Source organism: Canis lupus, chromosome 19 (genome assembly GCF_048164855.1).
Source record: "Canis lupus baileyi chromosome 19, mCanLup2.hap1, whole genome shotgun sequence".
Lineage (NCBI taxonomy): Eukaryota > Metazoa > Chordata > Mammalia > Carnivora > Canidae > Canis > Canis lupus.
In genome coordinates this window covers 1,112,233-1,125,108 of record NC_132856.1, presented here as the reverse complement: position 1 = coordinate 1,125,108, position 12,876 = coordinate 1,112,233, and positions in this window count along the sequence as shown.

The following is a 12,876-nucleotide window of genomic DNA, read 5'->3' as shown; positions in this document are numbered from 1 at the left end:
TCTAAATACTGTCACTAACCCTAACCTCATTCCCTTATCCCTAACCCCCATCCTAACTCCTAACCACTGACCCTTACCCTTATCCCTCACCCTAACCTCTAATCCGTAACCATAAGTTTAATCACAAATATCTAGGGTTCCCGAGGGCGCCGAAAGGGACAGAGGGCCAGAATATGTATTTGAACAAATTCTAGCTGAAAACTTTCCTAATCTGGGAAGGGAAACAGGCATTCAGATCCAGGAAATAGAGAGATCCCCCCCTAAAATCAATAAAAACCGTTCAACACCTCGACATTTAATTGTGAAGCTTGCAAATTCCAAAGATAAGGAGAAGATCCTTAAAGCAGCAAGAGACAAGAAATCCCTGACTTTTATGGGGAGGAGTATTAGGGTAACAGCAGACCTCTCCACAGAGACCTGGCAGGCCAGAAAGGGCTGGCAGGATATATTCAGGGTCCTAAAGGAGAAGAACATGCAACCAAGAATACTTTATCCAGCAAGGCTCTCATTCAAAATGGAAGGAGAGATAAAGAGCTTCCAAGACAGGCAGCAACTAAAAGAATATGTGACCTCCAAACCAGCTCTGCAAGAAATTTTAAGGGGGACTCTTAAAATTCCCCTTTAAGAAGAAGTTCAGTGGAACAGTCCACAAAAACAAAGACTGAATAGATATCATGATGACACTAAACTCATATCTCTCAATAGTAACTCTGAATGTGAACGGGCTTAATGACCCCATCAAAAGGCGCAGGGTTTCAGACTGGATAAAAAAGCAGGACCCATCTATTTGCTGTCTACAAGAGACTCATTTTAGACAGAAGGACACCTACAGCCTGAAAATAAAAGGTTGGAGAACCATTTACCATTCGAATGGTCCTCAAAAGAAAGCAGGGGTAGCCATCCTTATATCAGATAAACTAAAATTTACCCCAAAGACTGTAGTGAGAGATGAAGAGGGACACTATATCATACTTAAAGGATCTATTCAACAAGAGGACTTAACAATCCTCAATATATATGCTCCGAATGTGGGAGCTGCCAAATATATAAATCAATTATTAACCAAAGTGAAGAAATACTTAGATAATAATACACTTATACTTGGTGACTTCAATCTAGCTCTTTCTATACTCGATAGGTCTTCTAAGCAAAACATCTCCAAAGAAACGAGAGCTTTAAATGATACACTGGACCAGATGGATTTCACAGATATCTACAGAACTTTACATCCAAACTCAACCGAATACACATTCTTCTCAAGCGCACATGGAACTTTCTCCAGAATAGACCACATATTGGGTCACAAATCGGGTCTGAACCGATACCAAAAGATTGGGATTGTCCCCTGCATATTCTCGGACCATAATGCCTTGAAATTAGAACTAAATCACAACAAGAAGTTTGGAAGGACCTCAAACACATGGAGGTTAAGGACCATCCTGCTAAAAGATAAAAGGGTCAACCAGGAAATTAAGGAAGAATTAAAAAGATTCATGGAAACTAATGAGAATGAAGATACAACCGTTCAAAATCTTTGGGATGCAGCAAAAGCAGTCCTAAGGGGGAAATACATCGCAATACAAGCATCCATTCAAAAACTGGAAAGAACTCAAATACAAAAGCTAACCTTACACATAAAGGAGCTAGAGAAAAAACAGCAAATAGATCCTACACCCAAGAGAAGAAGGGAGTTAATAAAGATTCGAGCAGAACTCAACGAAATCGAGACCAGAAGAACTGTGGAACAGATCAACAGAACCAGGAGTTGGTTCTTTGAAAGAATTAATAAGATAGATAAACCATTAGCCAGCCTTATTAAAAAGAAGAGAGAGAAGACTCAAATTAATAAAATCATGAATGAGAAAGGAGAGATCACTACCAACACCAAGGAAATACAAACGATTTTAAAAACATATTATGAACAGCTATACGCCAATAAATTAAGCAATCTAGAAGAAATGGACGCATTCCTGGAAAGCCACAAACTACCAAAACTGGAACAGGAAGAAATAGAAAACCTGAACAGGCCAATAACCAGGGAGGAAATTGAAGCAGTCATCAAAAACCTCCCAAGACACAAGAGTCCAGGGCCAGATGGCTTCCCAGGAGAATTTTATCAAACGTTTAAAGAAGAAATCATACCTATTCTCCTAAAGCTGTTTGGAAAGATAGAAAGAGATGGAGTACTTCCAAATTCGTTCTATGAAGCCAGCATCACCTTAATTCCAAAGCCAGACAAAGACCCCGCCAAAAAGGAGAATTACAGACCAATATCCCTGATGAACATGGATGCAAAAATTCTCAACAAGATACTGGCCAATAGGATCCAACAGTACATTAAGAAAATTATTCACCATGACCAAGTAGGATTTATCCCTGGGACACAAGGCTGGTTCAACACCCGTAAAACAATCAATGTGATTCATCATATCAGCAAGAGAAAAACCAAGAACCATATGATCCTCTCATTGGATGCAGAGAAAGCATTTGACAAAATACAGCATCCATTCCTGATCAAAACTCTTCAGAGTGTAGGGATAGAGGGAACATTCCTCGACATCTTAAAAGCCATCTACGAAAAGCCCACAGCAAATATCATTCTCAATGGGGAAGCACTGGGAGCCTTTCCCCTAAGATCAGGAACAAGACAGGGATGTCCACTCTCACCACTGCTATTCAACATAGTACTGGAAGTCCTAGCCTCAGCAATCAGACAACAAAAAGACATTAAAGGCATTCAAATTGGCAAAGAAGAAGTCAAACTCTCCCTCTTCGCCGATGACATGATACTGTACATAGAAAACCCAAAAGTCTCCACCCCAAGATTGCTAGAACTCATACAGCAATTCGGTAGCGTGGCAGGATACAAAATCAATGCCCAGAAGTCAGTGGCATTTCTATACACTAACAATGAGACTGAAGAAAGAGAAATTAAGGAGTCAATCCCATTTACAATTGCACCCAAAAGCATAAGATACCTAGGAATAAACCTCACCAAAGATGTAAAGGATCTATACCCTCAAAACTATAGAACACTTCTGAAAGAAATTGAGGAAGACACAAAGAGATGGAAAAATATTCCATGCTCATGGATTGGCAGAATTAATATTGTGAAAATGTCAATGTTACCCAGGGCAATATACACGTTTAATGCAATCCCTATCAAAATACCATGGACTTTCTTCAGAGAGTTAGAACAAATTATTTTAAGATTTGTGTGGAATCAGAAAAGACCCCGAATAGCCAGGGGAATTTTAAAAAAGAAAACCATATCTGGGGGCATCACAATGCCAGATTTCAGGTTGTACTACAAAGCTGTGGTCATCAAGACAGTGTGGTACTGGCACAAAAACAGACACATAGATCAGTGGAACAGAATAGAGAATCCAGAAGTGGACCCTGAACTTTATGGGCAACTAATATTCGATAAAGGAGGAAAGACTATCCATTGGAAGAAAGACAGTCTCTTCAATAAATGGTGCTGGGAAAATTGGACATCCACATGCAGAAGAATGAAACTAGACCACTCTCTTTCACCATACACAAAGATAAACTCAAAATGGATGAAAGATCTAAATGTGAGACAAGATTCCATCAAAATCCTAGAGAAGAACACAGGCAACACCCTTTTTGAACTCGGCCATAGTAACTTCTTGCAAGATACATCCACGAAGGCAAAAGAAACAAAAGCAAAAATGAACTATTGGGACTTCATCAAGATAAGAAGCTTTTGCACAGCAAAGGATACAGTCAACAAAACTCAAAGACAACCTACAGAATGGGAGAAGATATTTGCAAATGACATATCAGATAAAGGGCTAGTTTCCAAGATCTATAAAGAACTTATTAAACTCAACACCAAAGAAACAAACAATCCAATCATGAAATGGGCAAAAGACATGAACAGAAATCTCACAGAGGAAGACATAGACATGGCCAACATGCATATGAGAAAATGCTCTGCATCACTTGCCATCAGGGAAATACAAATGAAAACTACAATGAGATACCACCTCACACCAGTGAGAATGGGGAAAATTAACAAGGCAGGAAACAACAAATGTTGGAGAGGATGCGGAGAAAAGGGAACCCTCTTACACTGTTGGTGGGAATGTGAACTGGTGCAGCCACTCTGGAAAACTGTGTGGAGGTTCCTCAAACAGTTACAAATATACCTGCCCTACGACCCAGCAATTGCACTGTTGGGGATTTACCCCAAAGATACAAATGCAATGAAACGCCGGGACACCTGCACCCCGATGTTTCTAGCAGCAATGGCCACGATAGCCAAACTGTGGAAGGAGCCTCGGTGTCCAACGAAAGATGAATGGATAAAGAAGATGTGGTTTATGTATACAATGGAATATTACTCAGCTATTAGAAATGACAAATACCCACCATTTGCTTCAACGTGGATGGAACTGGAGGGTATTATGCTGAGTGAAGTAAGTCAGTCAGAGAAAGACAAACATTATATGTTCTCATTCATTTGGGGAATATAAATAATAGTGAAAGGGAAAATAAGGGAAGGGAGAAGAAATGTGTGGGAAATATCAGAAAGGGAGACAGAACATAAAGACTGCTAACTCTGGGAAACGAACTAGGGGTGGTAGAAGGGGAGGAGGGCGGGGGGTGGGAGTGAATGGGTGACGGGCACTGGGTGTTATTCTGTATGTTAGTAAATTGAACACCAATAAAAAAATAAATTAAAAAAAAAATCACAAATATCTAACATCTAACCTAAGCCTAACCACCAACTGACTCCCCTCCCCTGATCCTATCATTCATTCTATCCATTCACATACCCTGTGGTTCTGAGTAGTCACTTCTGATGTGGACGAGGCCCCCAACAGCACCTCCAAAGTCCTCCAGGGGGTCCTGAGGAAGCAGGGCTCCTGTGAGTGTGGACATGGCCCCACGTGTTCCTGAGTGATAGTCAGTGGGTCCTGAGGATGGCGGGTCTCCTGTCACTGTGGACTATGCCTCACATCCTCTGGAAGACTCACAGAAGGTCCTCAGGTGGCCGGGGGCTCCTGTCAGCCTGGACATGGCCCCACGTCCCCTGAAAACTCACCGCGGATCCTGAGGAGGCTGTGGGCTCCTGTCAGCATAGACGCAGCCCCATATTTCCTGAAGCTTTAGTGCAGGTCCTGAGGAGGACGGGGTTCCTGTCAGTGTTGAGGTGACCCACATTTTCCTCAAGCCTCACCATAAGACCTGAGGAGGCTGGGGCTCCTGTCAGCATACATGTGGCCCCAAATCTTCCCAAACCTTCACAGTGGGTCCTGAGGAGGCTGGAGAATCCTGTCAGTGTGGATGAGGCACCCACATTTTTCTTAGGCTTCACCAAAGGCCCTGACAAGGCGGGGGTCTTCTGTCTGCATGGACGCATCCCATATTTCCCCAAGTCAACACCGGGTATAAGGAAATAAGCATCCTGTTGTGTCGATGTCACCCAACGTCCTCCCAAAGCGTCACCGAGGGTTCTGAGGAGGCAGGGGCTCTTCTCACCGTGAATGCGGCCCCCAGCTTCCAGAAGCCTCAACTTATGTCCTGAGGTTGCCCAGGTGCTCCTGTCAGTGTTGATGCGGGCCCACATCTTCCTGAAGACAACCCCTGGGTCCTGAGGCGGCCCAGGGGCTCCTTTCAGTGTGGATGTGAGCCCACAATTTCCTGAAGCTCGGTTCATCAGCATGGACGCGTCCCCACGTCCTCCTCAGGCCTCCCCGGCACAGGCTGGCTCCTGTCAGTGCAGGCAGAGGAGGCATATTGCACATTCATGCCCCCTGGGTGGGGCCTGGGCTCCGGCGCCCCGTGTGGGATGCTCAGGCGCTGCAGGAGGCAGCGGGCACTCCAGTGGCCACACCTGCCTCCTTCCAGGCTCCAGCTGTGGCCTGTTAGTTTCAGAAACGTCTCACTTAAATAGAGCCCAACACCGGGCTTCCCCAGAAATACTTAAGGACACGGAATTGGAGCCCACAGAATGCGAAATGAGGGATCCCTGGGTGGCGCAGCGGTTTGGCGCCTGCCTTTGGCCCAGGGCGCGATCCTGGAGACCCAGGATCGAATCCCACATTGGGCTTCCGGTGCATGGAGCCTGCTTCTCCCTCTGTCTGTGTCTCTGCCTCTCTCTCTCTCTCTCTCTGTGACTATCATAAATAAATAAACATTAAAAAAAAAAGAATGTGAAATGAAATGTGGACCAGACTTTTACCATGTCCCGCAAAACTCACTCAACCCTCTTCCACTGTCAGCGGGACTGTGGGCTGGTTGGTGCAGCTGCCCTGGAAACAGTGTGGAGGCTCCTCAGGAGTTACAAATAGAGCCTCCTTGCGACCAGCAGGTGAATGGCCTGAGCTCACTCCGAAGATACAGATGCAGTGAGAATCGGGACACCTGCATGTCCCGATGTCCACAGGATCCGGGTCCATAGTAGCCACAGGGTGGGAGGAGCCTCGGTGCCCTCTGGCAGATGATGGATAAAAAATATGGGAGATAGATGATGGTCATAGAGAGAGGAATGGTACTCAACTATCAAAGAGAAGGAAATCTTGCCATTTGCAATGACGTGGATAGAACTAGAGGGATCAGGTTAAGTGAAATGAGTCAGACGGGAAAGAGAATGACCGTGTGGTGTCACTCATAAGTGGAATTAAAGAAGCAAAGCAGATAACAACTGTGAAGGGAAGGAAAAACAAATAAGATGAAAAGAGATGCAGGAAATATAGACTCTTAATGATAGGAAAAAAACTGATGTTCATTGGAAGCAGGGTTGGGAGGTTAACAGGGGACCGGCATGAAGGAGGGCACGTGATGTCATGAGCACTGTGGTTATCTCCAGCTGGTGAATCCCTGAATTCTTCCTCTGAAAGTATAATACTCTATACGTTAATTAATTGGGTTTAAATTAAATTAAGTTAAAAAATCAGTTGTATCAGAGTACGTTTCCTTCTGGACTCTCTGTTCTGCTCCTCCAGCTTATGCTGGGACCAACCCTCGTGGGTCTGGTTTATTTAAGTAGGCGTCAGGCCTCGTTCATGGACCAGCCCAGGGCTAGAACTCACAACCAGGAGATCAGGACCAGAGGTGAGGTCAGGAGTCCAATGCTTAACCGACAGAGCCAGGCAGGGTCCCGAGGACAACACTGCTTTATCCTGTGTCTCTGTGACATCGTTTGAAATAGGAAACTGCTGCATCCGGATCTGTACTGCTTCTCCAATACTGATTTGCTGTCCGGTGTCATATTTCGGGGCAGATGGATGTTATGGGTTTTTTTTCCCTATTTATAGGATCTGCCACCATGATTTGACAGGAATAACATTGTAATTGAGGGTGCTTCAGGAACTGCGGACATTTTTACAAGATGAGGGTTCCAACCCACGAGCCCAGGACGGCCTCCCAGAGCCTGGTATGGCTCAGTGCACAAGTCTTGTGCTCTTTTGGTTCAGTCTCATTATTTATTCTCTGTGATGCTCCTGAGAAGGGAGTCACGTCCATCATTTCTTTCCTGAATGCTCATTGTCAGGACACAGCAAGCCCTACAATAGAATAAAAACTGAGCCCAGGCGAAGGGCAGGAAGCCCCTATTAGAACAGATCTCAATGCCCTTGACGGCCCCATACCAAAATGTAAACAGAACTTGAGGAATTACACCAGCCCTTCGGGAATTCCCCGAGACCAGCCCTTAAAAATAAGCTAATACCCACCTCGGGGTCCAAGTCTCTGCTCCACTCTGTCGGGTATACTTGGACACAAGTTCGAGCTTGTAAATAAACCCTCGTGTGTTTGCATTGGTGTTGGCTTCTCGGTGATTTCTCAGATTCGCAATCTTGGGCACAACAGTCTGAGATAAAAAAAAACAAACAAACAAAAGAAGCTCGGACGCAGGTAGAGTGAACACAGGGTTCTGAGAGAAGCAGCGGAGACCCGGGGGCTTCGGGGCTCTTCTGTGGAGGCCCCAGCAGACTGGGGGGCGGGATGCTCAGCCTCAGAGCCAGAGGACCCAGCGTCCCCACCGGCATCCCGCCCATCAGATTCAGGACTCAGGGAGCTGCACAGCGCCGCCCCCTGGAGCCCAGAGGCACTGACGCCCACCCCGCCTCTGACCCCTGCAGGTGCAACTCCCAGGCAGATGTGCACCTGACATTCAGCGCCAAGGCCCATCCCCAGACCCCACACAGACCATTCGGTGCCACCAGTTGTTAGACCACAGAGGCTTCAGAGCTTCAGCTCTACCTGGAAAGTAGGGTCTATTCCTTTGTAGTTTTTGCTCTAATTTCAATTATTTTCTTTGATTCTTTTTTATTAATTGCCTTATTTTAATTTTATGTATGTACCTTATATATTTCTTATTTTTACTTTTATGGTAGTTTAATTGTGTTTCATATTTTGGTATTTAGAATCTTTTAACAAGCAGGCCAAAATAAATTGGTGTTTTTTTTGGAGGGCAGTTGTTATTGTTTTTCTTGGTTTTCTTTTTCTTCCTTCTTTCTTTTCTGGAAAAAATAATGAGATGGAGAAATTCTCCATCATAAAATAACATGAGGTAGTACTCACAGCCAGGAAGTTCATCAATAAACATATATGGTATCTAAATACAGTTTAAAACAATGATTATAAAGTTAGCAGCTGGGCTGGAAAAAGAGCACAGAAGAAAACTAGAGAATCCCTTACTGTAGTAATAAAAGAACTAAAATCAAGTCAGTCCAAAGTTAAAAATGGTATAACTGAGATGCAGACCCAACTGGAAGCCTTAAAAACAAGAAAGGTTATGGATGACAGAGGCAGATGTAGGGAAGTTAGCCACTTATTAAAACAATAACATTCATATCATAGGAGACTCGGAAGATGAAGAGAGAGAAATGGTGGGCCTTACTCAGCCATCAGAAATGACAAATACCCACCATTTGCTTCAAGGTGGATGGAACTGGAAGGTATTATGCTGAGTGAAGTAGGACAATCGGAGAAGGACAAACATTGTATGTTCTCATTCATTTGGGAATATAGGTAATAGTGAAAGGGAATATAAGAGAAGGGAGTAGAAATATGTTGGAAATATCAGAAAGGGAGGCAGAACATAAAGACTCCTAACTTGGAATTGAACTAGGGGTGACTGAAGGGGAGGAGGGCAGGGTTGAGGGTAAATGGGTGACGGGAACTGAGGGGGGCACTAGACGGGATGAGCACTGGGTGTTATTCTGATTTGGCAAACTGAACACCAATAAAAAATAAATTTATTATTAAAAAAAAGAAAGAAAGAAAGAAAGAAAGAAAGAAAGAAAGAAAGAAAGAAAGAAAGAAAGAAAGAAAGAAAGAAAGAAAGAATGGCACCTGGGTGACTCAGTTATGCTTCTGACTTAGGCACAGATCATGATCCAGGTCCCAAGGCAGGCTCCCTGTTCAGCAGGGAACCTGCTTCTCCCTCTCCCTCTGCCCCTATCACTCATGTTTTTCTCCTCTCTCTCTCCTATAAATAAATAACATCTTTGAAAAAGAAACAAACAAACCCAGAAGGAAGAGAAATCTCCCATGTAGAAGAATTTCAAACAATTTGTGCAGACATTCCACCCACAAGTTCATGAGCATAGCTTCCCACTCTTAAGTGTGCAATACACAAAGTAACTTTCCTCTACAAAATATGTTTAGAAAAACCTAAAATAATAATGATAATATAATAATAATAATAACAATAATGAATCAGTTTACTATGGAGAAAGCTGACAAACACTACCTCAGCAAGATGATCAGATCGATACCAAGACTGATAAATCATGTTGATAGTATCTATCCTTTATAGGATATAATGAAAATGGCAGTATATCTCTGTATATAATCCACAAAAACAGTTCAATCATGAGATAAACAACAGACATGTCCCAACTGAAGGAAATTTTCAAAATACTCTACTTCTCAGAGTGTTCCAGTTCAACAAAAACAAGGAAAGGCTGAAAGACTGTCACAATCCAGAGAAGCCTAAGAAAACAGGAGGATAAACGGAATGTGATATGAGGGTTGGTAACTTAGCAAAACCTAAGGAAATCTGAACATAATATGGTCTTTGGTTAATGCGACTATTTTAATATTGATTCATTAGCTAATCTTTGTACTGTACTAATATAAGATATCAATAATTGGAGAAATTGAGTGCAAGTGCATGAGAATTCTCTGTACTATCTTCTCAATTTCCCTATAAATCTTTGTTTTTTTCCTAATAAATAAGATTTATTTTGAAAATTAACTTAAATGAATCAGGCTCCAAGTGTGAAGACATTTTAAGAATAGTTGAATTAACTTTTGCCTTATTCTTAAAGAGTTCCTTTGATGGAAACAAAGTAAGAATTTTAGATCAGAAGGAAAGAAAAACACTTATGAAGACGTATAATGCCTCCTCAACCTGAAAAGCAGGAACGGATAATAAATAACAAAAATCAGATAAAAATAATTCTAGTATAATAGACACCATATTGCAAGTGCATTTAAATTTAGCAATGCATAACATTTATTTCCTTGACATTTGTCTTCCAAAGAGTTCACAGTGTTTCAGTGTCAGTTGAAATAGGGGAAGAATCTCAGGGATGAATCCTTCACATAATAATAGGACCATTGGTACTAATGTCTCTCAGTTCATTCCAAATCCATAAAGATGCATTTCCTGATGAGTGACTGAACTGTGAAGAAAGAGATGAGAAACCCTCATCCCTCTGAATTACTTGTGTCAGAATATTTTAACCATAGTACTACGGATAGTAGTAAATTATCCTTATTAACAGGAAATACGTCTCAGATTAGAATCTCAGCAATGAGATGCGCTGAGAAAAAATGCTTTAACTCGCTCCTCATCTTTTAAAGACAAAAGAGAGGTTTTCTATGTAGAAAGACAGTTGTCAAGATAGCCTTAGGGAATAAGAGTCTGCAGCATCGAACCCCGCTGCACAGCTAGGACGCTCGTGCTCCAGGTCTTGCTGATCCCAAATCCCTGGGCCTGTCCCCCAACACAGGATGCCATGCTGAGGTCATTTGCAATGGCTCTCTTAGGAGCTCTGGGGAAGGGGGAAGGATCTAGATAGGATGGGACAGGACACATGGAGGCCTAGAAAATTAAGGCCATTCCAATTTAAATTCAGTGTTAGCACACGCCCAGCCATCCCAGGCTCCTGTGAAGAAGAGCTGAATTTTACATTACTTCAGTTACAGGAAAAAAAAACAAAAGTTTATAGCTTAATGACCTAGAAAGCCCCACAATAGAATCAAAACTGAGCCCAGGCCAAGGGCAGGAAGTCCCTATTAGAATGGGAAGAGAGCTCAATCCCTTGAAGGCCCCATATCAAAATGTAAACAGAAATTGAGGAATTACTCCAGCCCCTCTGGAGGTCCAAGAGACCAGCCCTTAAAACTAAGCTAAAACCTACTTCGGGGTCCAACTCCCTGCTCCGCTCTGTCGGGTATAATTGGACACAAGCTCGAGCTTGTAAATAAACCCTCGTGTGTTTTCATCGCTGTCGGCGTCTCGGTGGTTTCTCGGATTCGCAATCTTGGGCACAACAGTCTGAGATAAAAAAACAAAAACAAAAGATGCTCAGACGCAGGTAGAGTGAACACAGGGTTCTGAGAGAAGCAGCGGAGACCCGGGAGCTTGGGGGCTCTTCTGTGGAGGCCCCTGCAGACTGGGGGGCAGTATGCTCACCCCCAGAGCCAGAGGACCCAGAGACCCCTCCCGCATCCCGCCCATCAGGGTCAGGTCTCAGGGAGCAGCAGAGCGCCTCCTGCTAGACTCCAGAGGCGCTGACGCCCAACCCGCCTCTCACCCCTCAGTTCCATCTACCAGGCAGATGTGCACCTGATAATCAGCGCCACAGCCCATCCCCAGACCTGGCACAGACCACTCACTGCCACCAAGTTGTTGGACCACTGAGGCTGCAGAGCTTCAGCTCTGCCTGGAAAGTAGGGTCTAGCTTCCTTTGTACTTTGTGCTTTATTTTCATTGATTCTTTTTTATTAATTGCCTTATTTAATTTTTATGTATGTACCTTATATATTTCTTATTTTTACTTTCATGTTACTTTAATTGTGTTTCATATTTTGGGATTTAGAATCTTTTAACAAGCAGGCCAAAATAATTTGGTGGTTTTTTTTAGAGGGCAGTTGTTATTGTTTTTCTTGGTTTTCTTTTTCTTCCCATTTTCTTTTCTGGAAAAAGTAATGAGATGGAGAAATTCACCTCCATAAAATAACATGAGGTAGTACTCACACCAGGAAGTCCATCAATACACATATATGATGTCTAACTACAGTTTAAAACAATGATTATAAAGATAGCAGCTGGACTGGAAAAAGAACACAGAAGAAAACTAGAGAATCCCTTACTGTAGAAATAAAAGAAGTAAAATCTAGTCAGGCCATTGTTAAAAATGCTATAACTGAGATGCAGTCCCAAGTGGAAGCCTTAAAAACAAGAAAGGCTATGGACCACAGAGGCAGACGTAGGGAAGTCAGCCACTTATTAAAACAATAACATACATATCATAGGAGACTCAGAAGATGAAGAGAGAGAAAAGGTGGGCCTTGCTCAGCCATCAGAAATGACAAATACCCACCATTTGCTTCAACGTGGATGGAACTGGAAGGTATTATGCTAAGTGAAGTAAGTCAATTGGAGAAGGACAAATATTGTATGTTCTCATTCGTTTGGGGAATATAGGTAGTAGTGAAAGGAAATATAAGGGAAGGGAGTAGAAATGTGTGAGAAATATCAGAAAGGGAGACAGAACATAGACTCCTAACTCAGGGAAATGAACTAGGGGTAATGGAAGGGGAGGAGGGCAGGCGGTGGGGGTGAATGGGTGATGAGCACTTGGTGTTCTTCTGTATGATGGCAAA